Source organism: Bufo gargarizans, chromosome 2, assembly GCF_014858855.1.
Source record: "Bufo gargarizans isolate SCDJY-AF-19 chromosome 2, ASM1485885v1, whole genome shotgun sequence".
Taxonomy (NCBI): Eukaryota; Metazoa; Chordata; class Amphibia; order Anura; family Bufonidae; genus Bufo; species Bufo gargarizans.
Window position 1 is genome coordinate 77,276,046 of NC_058081.1, and position 25,687 is coordinate 77,301,732.

Genomic DNA, 25,687 nt, shown 5'->3' on the forward strand with positions numbered 1-25,687 from the left:
TATCCTGCAGAGAACCATATTTTAGGGACTTAGGCCATTCTTTGGTTCTACGCACTATGCCAGGATTTTTGCCCAAGGTTGCTTAAACTACTAACATTAACCAAGAGATATCTCATCCAGTAATCCAGTTGAATACTCCTGTATGTCAGAAGAGTACTTCTGTTCTACCTACGAGTCACTTCATCACTCAGGGAATGTGAAAGTGTCTTTTTACAGCATCAAGGCCCAAATAAGGCTACTTTCACACTTGCGTTCGGGGTTCCGCTTGTGAGTTCCGTTTGAAGGCTCTCACAAGCGGCCCTGAACGGATCCGTACAGCCCCAATGCATTCTGAGTGGATGCGGATCCGCTCAGAATGCCTCAGTTTGGCACCGTTTGGCCTTCGTTCCGCTCAGCAGGCGGACACCCGAACGCAGCTTGCAGCGTTCGGGTGTTCGCCTTGCCGTACGGAGCCAAACGGATCCGTCCAGACTTACAATGCAAGTCAATGGGGACGGATCCGTTTGACGTTGACAAAATATGGTGCAATTGCAAACGGATCCGTCCCCCATTGACTTTCAATGTAAAGTCAGGAGTCCCTATTAATATACCATCGGATCTGAGTTTTCTCCAATATTTTAACTTGAAGCGTCCCCATCACCATGGGAACGCCTCTATGTTAGAATATACCATCGGATTTGAGTTAGATTGTGAAACTCAGATCCGACAGTATATTCTAACACAAAGGCGTTCCCATAGTGATGGGGACGCTTCAAGTTAGAATATACTGAAAACTGTGTAATAACTGCCCCTGCTGCCTGGCCACACCTGGTCTCTTACAGGGGGCTGTGATCCGCACAATTAACCCCTCAGGTGACGCACCTGAAGGGTTAATTGTGCATATCATAGCCCCCTGTAAGAGATCAGGTGCTGCCAGGCAGCAGGGGCCAGACCCCCCTCCTTCCCCAGTTTTAAATTCATTGGTGGCCAGTGCGGCCCCCCCTCTCCCCCCCCCCTAATTAACCCCCCCCTCCCCCCATCATTGGTGGCAGCAGAGAGTTCCAATCCGAGTCCCAGTTTAATCGCTGGGGCTCCGATCGGTAACCATGGCAACCAGGACGCTACTGCAGTTCTGGCTGCCATGGTTACTTAGCAATTTTAGAAGCATTATACTTACCTGCGCTGTCTGTGACCGGCCGGGCGCTCCTCCTACTGGTAAGTGAAAGGTCTGTGCTATAAGTTATGCGCCGCACAGACCTTTCACTTACCAGTAGGAGGAGCGCCCGGCCGGTCACAGACATCGCAGGTAAGTATAATGCTTCTAAAATTGCTAAGTAACCATGGCAGCCAGGACTGCAGTAGCGTCTTGGCTGCCATGGTAACCTATCGGAGCCCCAGACGGATCCGCTCCGAACGCAAGTGTGAAAGTAGCCTAAGGGTAAAAGGGCCAGTAAAGCAACTTTGGCGAGATGGATCAAACAGACAATAGAGTTGGCCTACTCAATAGCTGAGTTACAATGTTCATTATTATTAAAGGCTCATTCAACAAGGTCTACATCTTCGGCCTGGGCTGAGCTGGCACAAGTCCCTTTGGAACAAATCTGCAGGGCTGTGACATGGTCTACATCATCGACCTTCATTAAACACTACAGGCTAGACATCCAGGCAGCAGAAGAAGCTTCCTTTGGCAAACGAGTACTACAGTTGGCGGCCAGTGCTCCCTCCCTTTGAGTACTGCTTTAAATTCCCTTTGGTGTGTGCTGCCAAGGACGATCAGGAAAACGAAAATTTACTCACTGAAATTTTTGTTTCCTGGAGTCCGTAGGCAGCACAATATGCCCACCCTTTAAATAAATTATTGCTGCATACAATTCATGGCTCTGCGTGTTCTGTGGTGCTTTATACTGGGAGGTACCATGCAATTAATGAATGTATTGCTTACTAATAGGTCTCTATCCTGATTGTACCTAGGTGTGCTGCCTACGGACTCCAGAAAACAAAAATTTCAGTGAGTCAATTTTTGTTTTCTGTCACTATTTTATCCTGACCTCAAGTTGATGACAGGTTCCCTTTAATGAAACATACAGAATAATACAGCACCACATACCTCTTACATCCAGTGATGTACTCACTGAGTAGGTAAACCTACAGCAAAACAAAAGAGTCCTTAAATGGCAATACAGTTGCAAGAAAAAGTATGTGAACTCTTTGGAATGATATGGATTTCTGCACAAATTGGTCATAAAATGTGATCTGATCTTCATCTAAGTCACAACAATAGACAATCACAGTCTGTTTAAACTAATAACACACAAAGAATTAAATGTTACCATGTTTTTATTGAACACACCATGTAAACATTCACAGTGCAGGTGGAAAAAGTATGTGAACCCTTGGATTTAATAACTGGTTGAACCTCCTTTGGCAGCAATAACTTCAACCAAACGTTTCCTGTAGTTGCAGACCAGATGTGCACAACGGTCAGGAGTAATTCTTGACCATTCCTCTTTATAGAACCGTTTCAGTTCAGCAATTATCTTGGGATGTCTGATGTGAATCGCTTTCTTGAGGTCATGCCACAGCATCTCAATCGGGTTGAGGTCAGGACTCTAACTGGGCCACTCCAGAAGGCTTATTTTCTTCTGTTTAAGCCATTCTGTTGGTGATTTACTTCTATGCTGTGGGTCGTTGTTCTGTTGCAACACCCATCTTCTGTTGAGCTTCAGCTGGTGGACAGATGGCTTTAAGTTCTCCTGCAAAATGTCTTGATAAACTTGGGAATTTATTTTTCCTTTAATGATAGCAATCCGTCCAGGCCCTGACGCAGCAAAGCAGCCCCAAACCATGATGCCCCCACCACCATACTTCACGGTTGGGATGAGGTTTTGATGTTGGTGTGCTGTGCCTCTTTTTCTCCACACATAGTGTTGTGTGTTTCTTCCAAACAACTCAACTTTGGTTTCATCTGTCCACAGAATATTTTGCCAGTACTGCTGTGGAACATCCAGGTGCTCTTGTGCAAACTGTAAACGTGCAAAAATGTTTTTTTTTGGACAGCAGTGGCTTCCTCTGTGGTATCCTCCCATGAAATCCATTCTTGTTTAGTGTTTTACGTATCGTAGATTCGCTAACAGGGATGTTAGAATATGCCAGAGACTTTTGTAAGTCTTTAGCTAACACTCTAGGATTCTTCTTCATCTCATTGAGCAGTATGTGCTGTGCTCTTGCAGTCATCTTTACAGGATGCCCACTCCTAGGGAGAGTAGCAGCAGTGCTTAACTTTCTCCAGTTATAGACAATTTGTCTTACCGTGGACTGATGAACAGCAAGGCTTTTGGAGATACTTTTATAACCCTTTCCTTATAACCCTTTCCAGCTTTATGCAAGTCAACAATTCTTAATCGTAGGTCTTCTGAGAGCTCTTATGTGCGAGGAATCATTCACATCAGGCAATGCTTTTTGTGAAAAGCAAACCCAGAACTGGTGCGTGTTTTTTATAGGGCAGGGCAGCTGTAACCAACACCTCCAATCTCATCTCATTGATTGGACTCCATTTGGCTTGGACCTCACTCCAATTAGCTCTAGGAGATGTCATTAGTCTAGGGGTTCACATACTTTTTCCACCTGCACTGTGAATGTTTACATGGTGTGTTCAATAAAAACATGGCAAGATACATTTTTTTTGTGTGTTAGTAGTTTAAGCAGACTGTGATTGTCTATTGTTGTGACTTAGATGAAGATCAGATCACATTTTATGACTAATTTTTGCAGAAATCCATATAATTCAAAAGGGTTCACATACTTTTTCTTGCAACTGTATATACGAAATTAAAAATACATTTTATTAAATACATAAATATAAAAACATAGAGATAACAAAACGCACACAAAATATGTGGTGTCTCCTAGCGGACAGAGTGTACATAAGTGAATGGATGAGGGTTAAGCACATGTAAAGAGAACCTGCATATGTCTATATGATAAACAATTATAAAGTGCCAAGTGCAGCAAGTACCCTAACCTACAAAAGCAGGAATCAGTCAGAGGCTTATAATAGCGCCCACATCAAACATAGTATATTAATATAGTACAAGTTAAGCTTACCCATAATGTTGCTGTCACCACAAGGAGGACCACACTCCTCGACGCGCGTTTCGGCGGCAACACCTTCTTCTGGGGCATCATGAGGCATCAGTATGTCTGTTCCGTAGCCCCGCCCAAAAAATTGAAAATGTCCTATTCTTGTCCATTTTTCTTGTCCACATACGGTCATGTGCATGTAGCCTAAACCAATCCCTGTGGTTTCATTCCATCCTGTATGTAGCACTTCTTGTTGCTGTATCCAACCAAATCAGGAAATTTTAGCCTGGGGGCAAGCACACAGCACTGGCCTATGTGTAGTGGCCCATCATTATCCTGTTTAACTCTGCCTACTATATAAAGGCCGTATCCGTAAATGGACTTTAAATTGTTAAAAGGCAGCACACAAATATAATGTAGAATTCACAGTCCCCTGATCTGATCATTGAAAATCTGTGGATAGACCGCAAAAGTGCAGTGCATGCAAGACGGCCCAGGAATCTCACAGAATTGGAAGACGTGTGTAATGAAAAATGGATGAAAATCCCTCATACAAGAATGGAAAGACTCTTGTCTGGCTACAAAGAAGTAACTACAAGCTGAGATATTTGCTAAAGGGCCCTTTTCCTGTTTTGTTATTTTGAAAATGAAAAAGATAAAAATAAAAAAATGTATTTTTTTGCTTAAAATACAAAGAGAATGTGTCAACTTTAACTTCATTTCATTTTCAACTTGCTTCACAGTAACAGAAATTGTGACCAGGGGTGCCCAAACTTTTGCATGTCAGTGTATATATAATGGTTCTTGCACTTTCTGCCTCCTGAGGTGAAAATTTAAATGGTGCCAGAATTTTTAGCACCACATACTTCTTACATCCAGTGATGTCTACTCTTTCTGATGTAGACATCCTCTTTTCTCATCTCCATTCTGACCAGATCGCCATGACAAATAATTTCAGCCACGTCTTGTCTCTGTAGAGTTTGACACACAGACGCTTTAGATTCCTCACTTTTCTATCATCCTCCTCCTGGTACCCCAACATTGTCATCCTGCTGCTACGCCCAATACTATGCCTGCTGTGCTCCCCAGTTCCCTCCAAATATTATACCGTATTACTGTACCATACAGATAGTACCCCCATAGTAATAGTGCTCCCAGACTGCCCCAATAGTAAGTGCCACCTACAGTACCCCCAATAGCAACCCCATTAGTAGTTATGTTCTCCACATTATGCCAAATAATAAAGCCCCCAATATTAATAATGCCCAAATAGGGCTTCTAGTAGAAATAAACCCTCCTTTAGTGCCCCCAGCAGTGCCAAGGCCCATCTATAAGACACCCTTTAGAGCCTACAGTAGTAATAAGGCTGATCTATAAGGTACCCCTATAGAGCCTGCAGTAGTAATAAAGCCCCATATAGTGTTTCCAGTAGTTATAATGCCTCCTACAGTGGCCCCCGTATTTATAATGCCCCCTGTAGCAGCCTTAGTGTTTAAAAAAGCCCCACCTCAGTGCCTCTTGTATTATGATAATAATGTTCCCTGTAGTGCCACTACATATAATGCACTACCTGTAGTGCCCATATGTATAATGCTCTCATCCCACCTGTAGCATAATGCCCCCTCTGTATAGATAGTATATAATGCCCCCTCTGTTTTGTTAGTGTATATAGAATCACCCCCTCTGTAGTATATAGAATGGTCCCCCTCTGTAGCATTGTCCCCATCTGTAGTATATAGAATGGCCCTCATCTGTAGAATGGCCCCCTCTGTAGTATACAGAATGCCCTCCTCTCTAGAATGGCCCCCTCTGTAGCGTAACCCACCTATTAAGAATGCCCCCCTAGCTGGATTTGGTAAGAACTGCCTATGATCGCGCTGTAAAACGCCCGACGCTCAAACAAGTTCTTGAGCTTTTTTTGGGGGCGTTTGTCGCGCGTTCCCGTACATAGACTTTCGGGAACGCGCGACAATGTGTGTTCGCCTGTCTCTGTATGCGCGATTGTAAACGCCGGTACAATCGCGCATACAGAGCGCTCGTTTCAGAACGCTCAGGTCTGAACCCAGGGTTAATGTTTTAAAAGAGATCACCCACCCCCTGTGCAACCTACACATTCTGTTTACACAGTGGAATGGACCTGGAAAACAGGTGTGAGAAAATACAAAAAAGTCATTAAAAGGGTTTTCTGAGATTTTAATACTGATGACCTATCCTCAGGATAGATCATCAGTATCTGATTGGTGGGGGTCCGACACCTGGACCCCCGCCGATCAGCTGTTTGAGAAGGCACCGGCACTCCTGCGAGCACCGCGACCTTCTCGCAGCTTAGGCTACTTTCACACTCGTGTTTGGTGCGGATCCGTCATGGATCTGCACAAACGCATCAGTTCAGATAATACAACCGCATGCATCCGTTCATAACGGATCCATTTGTATTATCCTTAACACAGCCAAGACGGATCCGTCTTGAACACCATTAAAAATTAATGGGGGACGGATCCGTTTTCTATTGTGTTCGTTCCCCTCTGACTTACATTGTGTGTCAGGACGAATCCGTTTGGCTCAGCAGCGTTTTGGTGTCCGCCTCCAAAGCAAAATGGAGACGGAACGGAGGCAAACTGATGCATTCTGAGCGGATCCTTATCAATTCAGAATACATTAGGGCAAAACTGATCCGTTTTGAACCGCTTGTGAGAGCCCTGAACGGAAAATTCAGTCACTTAATTATTTTCTTTCTCATCACCAATTAAGTGTCTGAATTTTTTCCTTTTTTCCTAATCATGTGCATTGATCCAAGGATGAAACTGGCATAGCCATATCATGATTTGACAAAAGTTTAGTCTTTTATGCAATCATGACTATCAATGAAGTGAAAAGAAATGATGAAATCCAGACATTACTGTGTGGCAATTACAGTTATTGAATATAATTTTTATTTATAAAAAGGCATACTTGTTTTTATAGATATTTTTAGAACATAGAAGTATTATATATAATAGAGGATCCTCTGTGTCGAATACAATATAGTTACGCATTTAGTACATTGTATCCCTGTCTGTCTCAGAATTCACATTTACGACCCTCCACTGTTTTTACTGGCCCAGATAGGCAGACACAATACAATCTGTTCAGGGTTTCATATTATTTTTATAATTTTTTTGTTTGTTTTATCTTAATTTCTTATATATATTTTTTATATGTTTGTGTATATTGGATGTAATAAATACTTAGTCCTGGTATACATCGGTCTATGGTACATTTCCTGGTGGTTGAGTGCCTGTTATATACCGTATTTTTCGCTGTATAAGACGCACCGGCGTATAAGACGCACCTAGGTTTTTGGGGAGGAAAATAAGAAAAAAAATATTTTTAACCAAAAGGTGTGCTGTGTGTTTGGAACTAATGGTGGTCTGTGGATGGCACTATTACTGGGGATCTGTGGATGACGGACACTGTTATGGGGGGATCTGTGGATGACGGACACTGTTATGGGGGGATCTGTGGATGACTGACACTGTTATGGGGGGGATCTGTGGATGACGGACACTGTTATGGGGGGATCTGTGGATGACGGACACTGTTATGGGGGGGATCTGTGGATGACGGTCACTGTTATGGGGGGATCTGTGGATGACGGACACTGTTATGGGGGGATCTGTGGATGACGGACACTGTTATGGGGGGATCTGTGGATGACGGACACTGTTATGGGGGGATCTGTGGATGACGGACACTGTTATGGGGGAACTGTGGATGACGGACACTTATGGGGGGATCTGTAGCTTGCACTGTTACAGGGGGATCTGTGGCTGGCACTGTTACAGGGGGGGGATCTGTGGATGGCACTGTTATACATGTGTCATCCACAGACCCTCCCAGCCCATAACTGTGCCATCCACAGATCCCCCGCAGCTCCAGTATACTAATATAATATGTCTTATTCAATAAATAGTTATTAAATATGCCTCTTTATTCCTAATAGTACCTTAAATCCTAAGCGCTTCAGTACAATGCCGGCAGGCCGGGGCGGCCGGCGCGGCGCGTCACTCACTGACGTCACTTGCCTGCGCCGCCTGCTTCATTCATAAAGTAGGCGGCGCAGGCACGTGACATCAGGGAGTTACGCTGCCGCCCGCCCGGCCTGCATACTACTGAAGCGCTTAGGATTTAAGGTACTATTAGGCATAAAGCGGCATATTTAATAACCATTAATTGAATATGACATATTATATTAGTATACCGGAGCGGCGGGGCTATAGTACAGTGACTGCACCGCCCCGCCGCTATTGCCGGCCCCAGTCCCTCCCCGAGTCCCCGCTCGCTTTACATCGCAGCTTGCGATGTAAAACTGACAGCATTCGCCGTATAAGACGCAGGGTCATTTTCCCCCCATTTTGGGGGGAGAAAAAGTGCGTCTTATACGGCGAAAAATACGGTACTTACATTATTATACATACTATAAATGTAGCATTACATGGTGGCCATCAAAATGTAATTGCCTTTCATGTAATGCATAGATACATTGGGTTACCCAAAGTGAAAGCCCCTATAAGCCTATCTGTGGCAGCCAATGGCCACGCCATTTTACTGCAAAAATCATGCAGCCATTGGCTGGTCAGTTGAGTTGGTTTGGCCATATCTGACCAGCCGCACCGTGGGGCCATACACTGGGGAACCCATTTAAAATGCTGTTACCCACTTTCCAAGATTTTGTAATCTGTGAGACCCGTACTCTTAGTTCTGTTCTTACTCTTAAAGGGTTTGTCCATTCCTTTACAAGTGTTGGCCTGTCGTCATGATAGGCCATCACTATCTGATCTACACAGGTCCGACACCTGCAACCCACCAATCAGCTGTTCTGCAGTAGCTCCAGCGCCACAAATTGGCACTAGAACTACCCAGCTCTGTCCGTTGTGCAGTGGAGGGAGCTGGCCACAGCAGTGCTGCTTCCTTAGGAGTGGGCACCGGAGCTACTGCAGAATATCTCATTGGTAGGGGTGCAGGGGGTCATTTGAAAATGAATAGACAACCCCTTTAATGTCCGATCGGTGCAAAACAATCTGAACCTACAAGCTCCTGAAAAATCCAGAACCAAAATTGATTGATACACAAAAAACAATTTAATGGCAGATACTCTGTCACCAAGCTGTGCGGATGTTTTGTGCAGGCAGTCCTCCTGTACCATAAAGCATGAACCTGTCACCTTCCATTTTGTATCTCACCAATTTACAGTGGCCCAAATATTTATCCTTACCCCATTTAAAACAGTGTGTAATGAACTGCAGCTTATAAGTTTCATTATTTTATTAGTATATTATCAAATGATTTTAGTTTAGCTGTGACATGTTTCCTTAAAATGAAACATGAAATGTTGCCGTTTTCATACTTACCACTAGGTGTCAGAATATAAAAAAAAAAGATTTCTGATTAATAATGGATGTCCACAATGAGGTGTCCAGGAGGAGGAATAGAACTCTCTTGTAGTTTTGGGGCCCACGTAAGAAACCAACCCCCACACTAAAAACATTGTTATGTAATCATACATTCCTACTGACAAGCGCTGCATGCTGCTGTAATCATCCAGTGCTTCTACTGACAAGAAAATCAAGTCATTTGCTTTTTTAAAGCTATAACCTGCATGCCTAATACCTGCAATGATTTTATGTTTGCTATGAGCAGCTATAGACCTGCACCACTAATTTGTACCTTTCATAACCTATGACTTTGATAAATGAGGCTAGAAATACATTTACAGCTTGGCCTCACCTACCTTTCTCACCTGCCCTATCCTGCCCTTATATTATTTCCTTTTTATTTTTATTTTAGGATAGATATATGTTTTATTCCAGGCATGCTGAAGCTACCAATACACATAAGATAAAGGTCAGCCAAAATGGAAATTATGGGCAGTTTCTGTCGACTATCATATTCAATTTTCAGAAGGCCACCCAAGCGCTTCTCACGGCCACTGGCTGGATACATAACGATCTGATGCTTTCAGCATTAATCAATGTAGGGGTGCCCTTCTAAATTCACCTGTATTAACATCCTCAAGACAGTATTTTGTGCTGCACTGTGGTATTTGGTTCTGTAGAGGCAGTAGTCTGTGCTGCACTGTGGTATTTGGTTCTGTAGAGGCAGTAGTCTGTGCTGCACTGTGGTATTTGGTTCTGTAGAGGCAGTAGTCTGTGCTGCACTGTGGTATTTGGTTCTGTATAGGCAGTAGTCTGTGCTGCACTGTGGTATTTGGTTCTGTATAGGCAGTAGTCTGTGCTGCACTGTGGTATTTGGTTCTGTAGAGGCAGTAGTCTGTGCTGCACTGTGGTATTTGGTTCTGCTGAGGCAGTAGTCTGTGCTGCATTGTGGTATTTGGTTCTGTAGAGGCAGTATTCTGTTCTGCACTGTGGTATTTGGTTCTGTAGAGGCAGTAGTCTGTGCTGCACTGTGGTATTTGGTTCTGCTGAGGCAGTAGTCTGTGCTGCACTGTGGTATTTGGTTCTGCTGAGGCAGTAGTCTGTGCTGCACTGTGGTATTTGGTTCTGCTGAGGCGGTAGTCTGTGCTGCACTGTGGTATTTGGTTCTGTAGAGGCAGTATTCTGTGCTGCACTGTGGTATTTGGTTCTGTATAGGCAGTAGTCTGTGCTGCACTGTGGTATATGGTTCTGCAGAGGCAGTATTCTGTGCTGCACTGTGGTATTTGGTTCTGCTGAGGCAGTAGTCTGTGCTGCACTGTGGTATTTGGTTCTGTAGAGGCAGTAGTCTGTGCTGCACTGTGGTATTTGGTTCTGTAGAGGCAGTAGTCTGTGCTGCACTGTGGTATTTGGTACTGCTGAGGCAGTAGTCTGTGCTGCACTGTGGTATTTGGTTCTGCTGAGGCAGTAGTCTGTGCTGCATTGTGGTATTTGGTTCTGTAGAGGCAGTATTCTGTTCTGCACTGTGGTATTTGGTTCTGTATAGGCAGTAGTCTGTGCTGCACTGTGGTATTTGGTTCTGCTGAGGCAGTAGTCTGTGCTGCACTGTGGTATTTGGTTCTGCTGAGGCAGTAGTCTGTGCTGCACTGTGGTATTTGGTTCTGCTGAGGCAGTAGTCTGTGCTGCACTGTGGTATTTGGTTCTGCTGAGGCAGTAGTCTGTGCTGCACTGTGGTATTTGGTTCTGCTGAGGCAGTAGTCTGTGCTGCACTGTGGTATTTGGTTGTGCTGAGGCGGTAGTCTGTGCTGCACTGTGGTATTTGGTTCTGTAGAGGCAGTAGTCTGTGCTGCACTGTGGTATTTGGTTCTGTATAGGCAGTAGTCTGTGCTGTACTGTGGTATATGGTTCTGTAGAGGCAGTAGTCTGTGCTGCACTGTGGTATTTGGTTCTGTAGAGGCAGTAGTCTGTGCTGCACTGTGGTATTTGGTTCTGTAGAGGCAGAAGTCTGTGCTTCACTGTGGTATTTGGTTCTGTAGAGGCAGTAGTCTGTGCTGCACTGTGGTATATGGTTCTACTGAGGCTGTAGTCTGTGCTGTACTGTGGTATTTGGTTCTGCTGAGGCAGTATATTGTGCTGCACTGTGGTATTTGGTTCTGTAGAGGCAGTAGTCTATGCTGCACTGTGGTATTTGGTTCTGCTGAGGCAGTAGTCTGTGCTGCATTGTGGTATTTGGTTCTGTAGAGGCAGTATTCTGTTCTGCACTGTGGTATTTGGTTCTGTATAGGCAGTAGTCTGTGCTGCACTGTGGTATTTGGTTCTGCTGAGGCAGCAGTCTGTGCTGCACTGTGGTATTTGGTTCTGCTGAGGCAGTAGTCTGTGCTGCACTGTGGTGTTTGGTTCTGCTGAGGCAGTAGTCTGTGCTGCACTGTGGTGTTTGGTTCTGCTGAGGCAGCAGTCTGTGCTGCACTGTGGTGTTTGGTTCTGCTGAGGCAGTAGTCTGTGCTGCACTGTGGTGTTTGGTTCTGCTGAGGCAGTAGTCTGTGCTGCACTGTGGTATTTGGTACTGCTGAGGCAGTAGTCTGTGCTGCACTGTGGTATTTGGTTCTGCTGAGGCAGTAGTCTGTGCTGCATTGTGGTATTTGGTTCTGTAGAGGCAGTATTCTGTTCTGCACTGTGGTATTTGGTTCTGTATAGGCAGTAGTCTGTGCTGCACTGTGGTATTTGGTTCTGCTGAGGCAGTAGTCTGTGCTGCACTGTGGTATTTGGTTCTGCTGAGGCAGTAGTCTGTGCTGCACTGTGGTATTTGGTTCTGCTGAGGCAGTAGTCTGTGCTGCACTGTGGTATTTGGTTCTGCTGAGGCAGTAGTCTGTGCTGCACTGTGGTATTTGGTTCTGCTGAGGCAGTAGTCTGTGCTGCACTGTGGTATTTGGTTGTGCTGAGGCGGTAGTCTGTGCTGCACTGTGGTATTTGGTTCTGTAGAGGCAGTAGTCTGTGCTGCACTGTGGTATTTGGTTCTGTATAGGCAGTAGTCTGTGCTGTACTGTGGTATATGGTTCTGTAGAGGCAGTAGTCTGTGCTGCACTGTGGTATTTGGTTCTGTAGAGGCAGTAGTCTGTGCTGCACTGTGGTATTTGGTTCTGTAGAGGCAGAAGTCTGTGCTTCACTGTGGTATTTGGTTCTGTAGAGGCAGTAGTCTGTGCTGCACTGTGGTATATGGTTCTACTGAGGCTGTAGTCTGTGCTGTACTGTGGTATTTGGTTCTGCTGAGGCAGTATATTGTGCTGCACTGTGGTATTTGGTTCTGTAGAGGCAGTAGTCTATGCTGCACTGTGGTATTTGGTTCTGCTGAGGCAGTAGTCTGTGCTGCACTGTGGTATTTGGTTCTGCTGAGGCAGCAGTCTGTGCTGCACTGTGGTATTTGGTTCTGCTGAGGCAGTAGTCTGTGCTGCACTGTGGTGTTTGGTTCTGCTGAGGCAGTAGTCTGTGCTGCACTGTGGTGTTTGGTTCTGCTGAGGCAGCAGTCTGTGCTGCACTGTGGTGTTTGGTTCTGCTGAGGCAGTAGTCTGTGCTGCACTGTGGTGTTTGGTTCTGCTGAGGCAGTAGTCTGTGCTGCACTGTGGTATTTGGTTCTGTAGAGGCAGTAGTCTGTGCTGCACTGTGGTATTTGGTTCTGCTGAGGCAGTAGTCTGTGCCGGGCCCCCCTTGCCAATGGCGCTGTATTTTCCAGTGGAATACTAGTGAGCACTTCCATTATGCAGTGTGCAGGAGATGAGGGGGTGAAGCGCTGTAAACGCTGTACTTTCCTCTCCCTGCTTGTTTTTCTCTGGACACTGCTCATTACTGTCCTCACTTCCTACAGTGCCCACACCATGACCTGATGCTGCAGCCAGTCAGTTGAGTGTGCACTGTGGGCTGCGACAAGTCAAGAGAGGCGGGGAGATCACTGGACCTGGAGAGTGGAGGCAGAGCAGGAGTGGTAAGTTACTTTATTTATTTAAAAGTTTATCTGAGGTCTGATACATGGGGGTCTGAAAGATCTAATGGGGGTCTGGGGTCTGATATGGGGGTCTGACATGCAGGTCTAATAGAGGTCTAATCTAAAATCTGATATTGGAGGGCGTCTAACATGAAGGTCTAATGGGGGTCTGATCTGAGGTCTGATACATATGGGGTCTGTGAGGTCTAATGGGGTCTGGTCTGATGTGGGGGTTTCTGTTTGGAGGTCTAATGAGAGTCTGATATGGTGTCTGAGATAGAGGTCTATAAGGGGTCTCATCTAAGGTTTCATATGGGGGTCTGATCTGAAAGGTAAGGTGGTATTTTTTGTACTTGCACACATTATAAAGGGGTACCGTATTTTGTACTGATCTGCATTAGGGGGTATATTTTTTATACTGGCACACTTTATAAGGAGAAGTATTACTACTGGGGGCCTATGGGGAACGTGATTACTAGTATGGGCACAACGGGGGAATTATTACTATTGGGGTACTGTTAACACTATGCTCTCTGGCAGATACCCTTTTCTATTGGTGGGACTTTGCGGAGCACTATTACTGTGGGGGCACCTGGCACAGCTTAGCACAATTATTTTTTGGGGACATTATGGTTACACTATTGGTGTTGGGCACTATTTGCTGTGTGCAATTATTTTTTAAAGCACTGTGTGCCAATAATTATTGAAGGGGGCACTATCTTTGTGGTACCAGTATTTTTAGGTGGACTGTTTTTGCCGTATAGTATTGGGGAGCACAGCGGGCACAGTATTGGGGGTGTCTGGGTGGGGTGTTTTTAAAAAGTGGGAGGATGATGGAAAAGTAGGAAACTAAGAAGTATGTGAAACTCTGCAGAGAGAAGAGATGCTGAAAGTAGTCATCATGGTGGTCTGGTCCTAATGGAGAAGATGAGGAAAGAGAAAATCTGCATCAGAGGAGACATCACTGGAGGTAAGAGGAATGTGGACCCCCGCTGATCTGATATTGATCAATAGTAAAAAGAAGACAACCTCTTTAACAGTAGGACTGGAGGGAAGGGGTTAGGATGAGAATTTGGCATGAGAAAGGGGGGGGGGGGGGGTTTAAATTTTTACCTCGGGCAGCAGAAAGGCTATGTGCTTCCCTGCCCCTGGCCACAAATCACTGAGGGAAGGGGGGCCCAAGCTGAACTATTGCACCAGGGTCCATGAGCCTTTAGCTACGCCCCTGTGTCTCACTATGTATTACTTCTGACAGTTTGACAGGGGGGAGGGTATACAGGTGGTGACAGATTCCTTTTAATGTACATTTTTCCATCCACACCTGCCAAATGTTTGTTCCGATCATCTATTTCTTTCATTAAAATAATATTTTCTACCATAGCCTCTGATCTTCTCCTAATTTCAGATTGTGCCCTCTTTTTGTGTTCTTATGTTTAGTTTCCCTTCTGAACCTTATATAAATCTTAGTTGTCAAAAAATATTTTTAGCTTGAGACCCTCCACCATTTTTGTAGTCTGTCTCTGGACCTGTTGTATTTTACCAATGTCTTTTTGTAGATGAGCTCTCCAGACCTGAACTCGGTGCTCCAGACTTGGCCTCAATGTCCATCTTGCTACTGGTAATACCTCTAGCTATGCAGCCCAGCATCCTACTCTCTTTCCCCACTGCCTGCCCACACTGTTCATTCATTTTCATGCGTTCAGAAATCAGAAGCCCTAACTCTTACCCTAAAGTCCTGGATCATATGGAACTGCCAATGCGATGCTCAGAGGGCTCCTTCTCCCTAAGTGCATCATTTTACATTTGGAAACATTGAACTATAGTTTCAAGTAAAACAAAATCATTTTCTACCTCCAGGAATATCAGCTCTTATACACTTCTATGTCACTTAGGCCGGGTTCACATCACCGTTTATTTTTCGGTTCTTCTAATGTGCCAAAAAAGCAGAAAAATAAACCAAAAAAGGGATTCTGTATTTTAAGCATCCGTTATACTCTGTTATGCACATTTTGCATAAGTTTTAGCCATTTCCGTCTGAGAGCCTGAAAAAATACTTTGTGTACCACTTTTTTTCCATCTATAAATAATGGACCTCAGATGAAAATGGCTAAAACAGATGCAAAATGTGCATAACTGAGCATAATGGATGCTTAAAGGGGCTGTGTCACTTCTAGCATGTATTATGTAGAGGAAGATAATACAAGGCAATTCCTAATGTATTGTTATTATCCATATTGCTTCCTTTGCTTGATTCATTTTTCTATCACTTTATACACTGCTCATTTCCAAGGTTACGACCACCCTGCATCCCATCAGTGGTGGTCGTGCTTGTACACTATAGGAGAAAATTCCGGCCTCTCTGGTGGCTAAGACCATTGGACCACACAGAGGCTGGTGCTTTTTCCTACAGTGTGCAAGCACGGCCACCACTGCTGGATTACAGAGTGGTCGTAACCGTGGAAACGAGCTGTGTATAATGTGATGGATAAATGAATCAAGCCAGCAAAGGAGGCAATATTGACAATCACAATACATTAGTAAGTGCCTTGTATTAACTTACTCTGCATGATAAATGCCACTTGAAGTAAAGAGAGATAATCCAAAGAAAAAAACACAATGGAACAGAATAAAATACAGGATCCATTTTTTTGTTTGTTTTTCTGACAGATTAGAAGAATGGAAAACGAATTGGTGATGTGAACCCGGCCACAAATAAATGTCTGGCCAAAGCAGTCTTCAGGATCAAAGGCAATGCAGGAAAACTAAGCTAAATATCCATCCATCAGCTTTCAATCAGCCAGGAGATGCAATAACAAAAGGAATTGTCCATTATTTTGGGATATTAATGGCCTATCCTTAGGATAAACCATCAATATCAGATTGGTGAGGGTCCGACACCTCACACCCCCACCAAACAGCTGTTACCTTGTAGTGATGGCTCCGGAACTACATAGCACTTGTGCAGTAGATGGAGCTGGTCACTGTATTCACTTCAATGGGTGCAGTGCTGCAGTTATCAGCTCTGTCCACTAGATAATGGGATCATGCACATGACCGCATTTTGTATCCGTGTCCGATCGGCATTTTTTTGCAGATTGCACACGGACCCATTTATTTTGTGTGCTGTTCACATCCACGTGCCTGTTCCACAAAGTGATAGAACATGTCCTATTCTTGGCCGGGAACTGTGAACCAAGGACCCATTGAAGTCAATAAGTCCGCAAAAAAGGGACGCAACATGAATGTCATCCGCGTTTTCCGGTTGTGTGTATGAGGCCTAATGGACTGAGTTTTTTAGTTCTGGCCCCAGATCTACAAGATAACAGATAATCAGTCGGGGTGCAGGGCATCGGTCCCCCTGATGATCAGATATTGATGGCCTATCCTGAGGCTAAGCCATCAATACCCTGGACCATTCCTCCCAACCCTCCCGGATCCAGTGGGAGAATCCCAGATGTTAGTGGCTCCCGGGAGGGCTGAGGTATGTCTCGATCTCAACTGTCTCGGTGTCCCTAATTGCAATGGTGAAGCAGATAGCCATCCACTTCCTGCTTCACCATTCAGCTCAGTTGCTGGCGTTCCCCGGCAGGCACTATGCAGTCATACATACATCGCGCTACAGGGCTGTGTAGGAAAGGCATGCAGGCCCGGGAATCAGGCTTTGTGCTTCTCCTACAGCCCAGCAGTGCGATGTATGTGCCTGCTGGGGAGCGCAGGATGTGCCTGATCATCGGGAGAACGACCAGGTGAGTATTTTGTTTTTTATTTTATTAACAGGTGGCACTACTAAAAGAGGGGGCACAATTTGGTCATTGCTATTAAAAGGGGGTCACAATTTCGGCATAACTGCTAAAAATGGGCACAATGTGGACATAACTTCTGTGTGGGGGCACTTTGGGGACTAGGCAGGATTGGGCGTGTATAGATATGCTGCTCCCCTGCCATTGCCACTGCTATTGTCCCTCCTTGTCATTTTTAAAAGTTCGGAGTTGTCCAGGATGTCCTGGACAAAACCCAGTACTTCTGGAAAACTTATGATACATCATAGAGACATATCAAAAGTTTTGATCTTGGGGACCCGAGCGTTGAGACCCCCTTTGATCTCTAGAATGAGGAGAGAGCAACACCAACATAGAGCACTGTCTCTCCTTACTGCAGGAGACGGAAACGAGATAGACTCAATGGAAATTCTATGGGTCCGAGGAGAGAGAGTGCGCTATGTGAGCACTTCTCTTTCCTTTTGAGTGTAGGACCGCGCTGCTTCACTCTCCATCAAGGGGTATCCTCTCACAATGGGATTCTTCCGCACTTTCTAAATGCAGTGACATACGACTCTTCACAACCGCTTTTACCCTCCTGGTAGATGGTATAACCTTTAAAGGGATGTGCGTAATAGTGAAGTACCGCCACAAGAGGCTAAAGATGTACAATTTATTATACTCACAAGTGAAATAATATAAAAAGCCTTAAAACATCGCTGTATAGCCTTATGTTCATACCCGACCCGGGTTTCGCTTGACGCTTCGTCTGGGACGAACAAACTACTAAATTCTGGGCTGTCCAATATATCCAATGGATCTCCGCCCTTTTCCTCAACAGGTTAAAATCATTAAACAATCACTTGAAACATCGCATTAAAAAATCGCATTAAAGATCACACAAAAAAATCGCATCAAATAATCGCATATGCACAATACAAGCTCAGATAAATAATCTCCACATAATTTCACATTAATGATTCACTATGTGAATCCGACAATCTCATGTCGGATCTATCCTATGAGAGCGAACCAACTTATTCAGAATCCTTCCAAACATCACATATCTCTTCATTCATAAAATGGGACTTAGTCACATGGTAGCTCCCCACCAATTGGAGGTCTTCCAATCACAGCTAACTACAACGTAGGAGACGTGGGATGTTCAACCCTGTATTCCGCAACCTTCTGTAAGTACTATACCAGGCAAGGCTTGAGGTCGAATTCTACATTTAAGCCACCTGGCTGTAGGGTGGCCAACTTGTAGATCCATTCAACCTCGCCTTTACTAATTCTAGCAATCTGATCTCCACCCCGCCAGTATGGTTTCACCAGTTCTATGCCCATGAACTTTAAACCTTTGGGATTTCTTTGGTGTCCCTTCTTAAAATGTAATGACACACTGTGGGTTTCAAGACCCTTTTTTATGTTCCTTATGTGTTCCTGTATTCTTATCTTTAATTTGCGGGTGGTGCGCCCAACATACTGCAGCCCGCAAGGGCATTCTAACAGGTAAATAACACCTTCTTTTTCACAGGTGATTTCCCCATTGATTTTATGACCGTTACCCTTGACTGTCAATACAAAGGTCTGTGTGCACCGCTCCCTATCAGTTGTAATTCTATTTTTGCATGGTTGGCAGAAACCGCACCATATGAATTGTGACTTGTGTTTCTTTTCTTTTTTATCCTGTATAGCACTATGAACCAAATGGCTGCGCATATTGGGGGCTCTTTTATAGATGATATCAGGTTGTTTAGGTATTACACCACCCAAAATGGGATTGTTTTTTAAAATGGACCAATTCTTGCGAATATAATTTTTTATGACTGCAGCTCCCATATTGTACTGAGTGAGGAATGTGAAGCGAAAATCCTTCTCTTTCTTCAAATGCACTCTCTCTTTTTTGCCTGACCTTCTATCTATATCTACTTGTTTCTTACGTTCATTGAGATCTTCAATGTTGTACCCCTTCTCTACAAAGCGGTCTTGTATGATTTTACTCTGTTCTTCGTACACAACATTTTCTGTACAATTCCGTCTGATTCTACAATTTATCCGTAGGATAAATTGTCCCTGTTGCTCTGGCATGAATTCATCATTATCCAATGCAGCTTTGACAGCTCTCAATCCAAGAGCGGACGGAATGCTGGTGTACAGCGATGTAACCTCCACAGTGGCTTCTGGCTAGCTACTGGACGTTACATCGCCGTACACCAGCATTCCGTCCGCTCTTGGATTGAGAGCTGTCAAAGCTGCATTGGATAATGATGAAAAAATTATTTAGCCTCTTGTGGCGGTACTTCACTATTACGCACATCCCTTTAAAGGTTATACCATCTACCAGGAGGGTAAAAACGGTTGTGAAGAGTCGTATGTCACTGCTATTAGAAAGTGCGGAAGAATCCCATTGTGAGAGGATACCCCTTGATGGAGAGTGAAGCAGCGCGGTCCTACACTCACTGGGGACCGCAGCACTCAGACCACCACTGATCAAAAGCTTTCATATGCTGCTACGACATAAAGGTCAGGGCTACCCAGCGACTTTAGGTGTGTGATGCACAGCCAAAGATTCCCGTATGGTAATGCTACATAGCAACTTAAGGAAAGTGAATGCAGTCACTTTGCAACCCACAGGTTGCCACAACCATAAGGCCCCTTCAGACGAGCAAGTGGCCGTAATGCTGTCAGTGTCATCTAATACATTTCAGAACTGTAAGGGTTACATAGCATCATAAATTAATATAATGCTCTGTGACCCCGGCAGTGCTGAAAGTTCAGGCTGGGTTCCTCGCTGCGAGTCCGGGGCGTGACACTCGCTCGTCTAAAAGGGGCCTTAAAGTCAGCAAAAAACTCATACCTGCCAGATTTTCAAGCAACTTGTTTGTCCAACATGACCATGTTTACTTTCATTATGTTGCTACGTAGCATCATTATACTAGGCGACACGTCACCTGGAAGCCCTAGACCAGGGATACCCAACCTGCAGCCCTCCAACTGGTGCAAAACTACAATTCCCAGCATGCTTGGACAGCCTACAGCTATTAGGGCATGCTCAGAGTTGTAGTTTTGCAGCAGCTGGAGGGCCACAGGTTGAGCTTTCCTGCCCTAGACTAAGACAGAAAACAGGCCACAGAAGCTGCTGAGAAGTGCTTTGAGAGAGGCACAAAGTCAGACCTGAAGCTATAGTGGAAGCGGTAGCTATAGGGCCTGAACTCAAAAACAGCCCACCCGGGAGGATGACTGAAAGATTTTATTGTATATTTAAATCAGTCGGCACTGCCGGTAAAATTAGCTGTGCACGCGTCCTAGGATCGGCGTACCACACAACAGTAATAATGAAGAAGGAGCGGCACTCACATATAGCGTCTTGTGAAGTATTTCTTTATTGCCACATATTCATTCTGTGACGCGTTTTGACACAAACCGTGTCTTTGTCAAACAGTTTGACACGGATTGTGTCGAAACGCGTCACAGAATGAATATGTGGCAATAAAGAAATACTTTGCAAGATGCTATATGTGACTGCCGGTCCTTCTTCATTATTATTGAAAGATTTTATTGTCAGCACCCCCTCAACAGTGACATGACATACAGTATATACATGTAGGAGACGGATGGAGCGTCTGCCGGGCCTCATCTGAAACAGTGACCTTGACTACCCACAGGAGAAGGGGGTTTCTGGGGGAAGGGGATTCAAAACTTTACTGTGGGGCCCATTCAGTTCCAGCTACGCCTGGTTGGTCTCATCTTTTGTGGTGAGAACCTGCGCAGGGCTCCTTTCTCCTGGAGACACTGATGAACATATATATTACATATACAGTGGGATGCGAAAGTTTGGGCAACCTTGTTAATCGTCATGATTTTCCTGTATAAATCGTTGGATGTTACGATAAAAAATGTCAGTTAAATATATCATATAGGAGACACACACAGTGATATTTGAGAAGTGAAATGAAGTTTATTGGATTTACAGAAAGTGCTATAATTGTTTAAACAAAATTAGGCAGGTGCATAAATTTGGGCACCACAAAAAAGAAATGAAATCAATATTTAGTAGATCCTCCTTTTGCAAAAATTACAGCCTCTAAACGCTTCCTGTAGGTTCCAATGAGAGTCTGGATTCTGGTTGAAGGTATTTTGGACCATTGCTCTTTACAAAACATCTCTAGTTCATTCAGGTTTGATGGCTTCCGAGCATGGACAGCTCTCTTTAAGTCACACCACAGATTTTCAATTATATTCAGGTCTGGGGACTGAGATGGCCATTCCAGAACGTTGTACTTGTTCCTCTGCATAAATGCCTTAGTGGATTTTGAGCAGTGTTTAGGGTCGTTGTCTTGTTGAAAGATCCAGCCCCGGCGCAGCTTCAGCTTTGTCACTGATTCCTGGACATTGGTCTCCAGAATCTGCTGATACTGAGTGGAATCCATGCGTCCCTCAACTTTGACAAGATTCCCAGTCCCTGCACTGGCCACACAGCCCCACAGCATGATGGAACCCCCACCATATTTTACTGTAGGTTGCAGGTGTTTTTCTTGGAATGCTGTGTTCTTTTTCCTCCATGCATAACGCCCCTTCTTATGGCCAAATAACTCAATTTTAGTTTCATCAGTCCACAGCACCTTATTCCAAAATGAAGCTGGCTTGTCCAAATGTGCTTTAGCCCACCTCAAGCGGCAATTTTTGTGCTGTGGGCGGAGAAAAGGCTTCCTCTGCATCACTCTCGCATACAGCATCTCCTTGTGTAAAGTGCGCCGAATGGTAGAACGATGCACAGTGACTCCATCTGCAGCAAGATGATGTTGTAGGTCTTTGGTGCTGGTCTGTGGGTTGACTCGGACTGTTCTCACCATTCGTCGCTTCTGTCTATCCGAGATTTTTCTTTGTCTGCCACTTCGAGCCTTAACTTGAACTGAGCCTGTGGTCTTCCCTTTCCTCAATGTGTTCCTAACTGTGGAAACAGACAGCGGAAATCTCTGAGACAGCTTTCTGTATCCTTCCCCTAAACCATGATGGTGAACAATCTTTGTCTTCAGGTAATTTGAGAGTTGTTTTGAGACCCCCATGTTGCTACTCTTCACAGAAAATTAAAAGAGGAGGGAAACTTACAATTGACCCCCTTAAATACTCTTTCTCATAATTGGATTCACCTGTGTATGTAGGTCAGGGGTCACTGAGCTTATCAAGCCAATTTGAGTTCCAATAATTAGTTCTAAAGGTTTTGAAATCAATAAAATGACAACAACAGTGCCCAAATTTATGCACCTGCCTAATTTTGTTTAAACAATTATAGCACACTTTCTGTAAATCCAATAAACTTCATTTCACTTCTCAAATATCACTGTGTGTGTCTCCTGTATGATATATTTAACTGACATTTTTTATCATAACAACTAATGATTTATACAGGAAAATCATGACGATTAGCAAGGTTGCCCAAACTTTCGCATCACAGCGTCTCAGTCCTTCTGGCTATTTCAATAGTAGATGCACCCCAATAACTGATGACTTTTTAGTATATAACACACAAATGACACTAAAGGGGTATAATAAGTAACCATGGACCAAATAGCAAAAATGGGATTGGAACCTCATTCTATTAGGTCATGAGAGGCTTTAGCCTTAGCCTCCTGTATCTGTTCCTCCTTGCCTTTCAGTGATCCACGGGTGTAGTTGATCTTCCTTTAAAGGGGTTGTCTCATTACTACAACTATCCCTATCCAGTGAAAAGAGGATAAGTGTTTGATTGGAGGGGGTCTGACTGCATGGTCCCTGTATCTCCGGAAGCCCCATAGAGCAGCAATGTGCATGAGTGACCACTTCTCCGTTCAAATAGGGGAGCATGGGCCCCTGTTTTAATGATTGGTGTGGCCCCAGCATTTAGACTCCCACCATTAAGACACTTATCCTCTATCCTGTGGCTAGGGAGAAAAATTGGCACACATTCTTTTCTCTGCACTAGCCATGAATATCAATATCCTGGCTGAATACCCAGACAGAAATCATTTGTGGTCCTCACTGGCACGCAGCTTGGCACTCTACCCCCAAAGCTATGCCTCTGCTTTTCCACTCTCATCCACCACTATTCACAGAAACATCTGCAAAATAGGATAATGCAGATTGTAATGGCAGCACATGAGGCTGATTGCTATAGATTTAGTGAAGACTTGCACCATAGTGTAGAATCGAGGACTACCCAACAACATGGCCATGAAAAAACTCAGTCATTGAGTTGTCCTCTTCTGTCATGTATGTACCGTATAACCAGGAAGCTGGCTGAAAAAAAGGCTAAAACGCTGCACGTCAGGTCTTTTCGAATGTGTTTTTTGGGCACTTTTACAAAAACGATGTGTGGCAGTATCCTAAATGAAGTATTCACTCTTGAACACAGCATTATCTGTATATTTAGCCATCATCACCCTAAAACCATATTAGCAGTATCTGATTTCATAATGCTGGAGCTCATCTGCCGCACCATTACCTCTTCTTCTCCAGCTCATTAATATTGTACTGTTACCTTGTATGAACTGCACACAGCACGTAAGGGGATACCCTATGGATTTGCTTTGACCTCTTTTTTTCTTATTTTAATAGGCTGCATTGAAATGGGGGGCCTGGAAGCTGCACAGTGTATAGCATGCACCACCCATCCCCCTACTCTTACAAGGCTGGCTATATATAGCTGTGCCTCCTGCAGCTGCATACATACGGCACTGTGTTCCCCAGCTGTCACCACTTCAGCATGGGGCCGGCACATAGAGCAGGGAGAGCAGAAAGATCTCATATAGGCAGTAATATCCATATCTCCGGAGAGCAGTCCACATCTGCATAGAAATAACACCGTGTATACCTGGTCCCGGTCTTCTCCTTCTAGCTAAGGGCTAGTATATATTGCTGTTTCAATACACCTTGTACATATCTTGGATACGGCACTCATAGACTACACTGAGTCTATACTGTGCTTCTGTATGCTTCTGATTTCACACTGGTTTTCAGGGAATTTGTTCAGACCCCAGTATCCACGTAATGCTATACAGGGTCAGTGCTCAGTGATGGTGGCCATATAACGTACTATATTTTTCGCCATATAAACACACACCTGCCCATAAGACGCACCTAGGTTGTAGAAGAGGAAAAAAAGTATAATTTTTTTCATCAGATCTCAGCTTAGACCACCAATGTTAATCAGACCTCAGCTCAGATCCCATGTTAATCAGACCCTCAATCTTAATCAGACCTCACATTAGACACTCAATGTTATTCAGACCTCAGATCAGACCCCTAATGTTATTCAGATCTCAGATCAGACCCCCAATGTTATTCAGACCTCATATCAGACCACCAATGTGATTCACACCTCAGATCAGACCTTAGACCTCACATCAGACCCCCAATGTTATTCAGACCTCATATCTTGTCATGGAACCATGAACCAGACGTACAACAAGAGATGAGTGGAAATAAGAAGGCTTTATTGAAAATAAAGCTGTAAGGCAAAAGTCCAAACGGATGGCTAAACCGAAGCAGGGTCTTGCGAAACCAGAGATCAGGAACCAGAAGGGTAGTCAGATGAAGCCAGGATCAGGAACCAACAGGGTAGTCAGACGAAGCCAGGATCAGGAATCAACAGGGTAGTCAGACGAAGCTAGGATCAGGAATCAGCAGGGTAGTCAGACGAAGCCAGGATCAGGAACCAGAAGCAGCAGCAGTCTTAGAAGCATGTGAGCACAGGAGGACCAAGCAGGGAACTGAAGCCACAGACCTCCTATATATATGAGCTAGGCATCCAGCTCCTCCCAGTGGGAAGGAGGAGCCGCAGGGTGGGAGGCTACAAGAAACCCAGAAACCAAGATGGCCGCCAGCACATGTCAAACGAAGGAGAACAGCAAGGAGGTAAGACCATGACAGTACCTCCCCCTCAAGGGCCCCTCCTCCGCGGAGTAAGGAACGGTTTCTGAGGGAAGCGTGCGTGGAAGGCTCGGAGCAAGGCAGGAGCATGGACATCTGCGGAGGGAACCCAGGAACGCTCCTCTGGACCATAACCACGCCAATGGACCAAAAACTGCACCCGGCCGCGGACCAGGCGTGAGTCCAGGATATTGCTCACCTCATACTCCTCATGATTGCCCACTTGGACCGGACGAGGCCGAGGAATCGAGGAAGTGAAACGATTACACACCAGTGGCTTCAAGAGGGAGACATGAAACACGTTGGAGATCCGCATGCCAGGAGGAAGCGCAAGGGCATAGGCTACCTGGTTTACCCTGCGAAGCACTCGGAAGGGACCAACAAAGCGAGGCGCCAGCTTGGGAGTGGGCACTCGAAGGTTGAGGTTGCGGGTGGACAACCATACGCGGTCTCCGACCTGGTAGGAAGGAGCGGGCGCTCGTCTGCGATCAGCCTGGAGTCTCTGGCGCTGCGCAGAGACCTCAAGGGACCTCTGGATCTGTACCCAAGAAGCACGTAGGACGGAAAGGTGA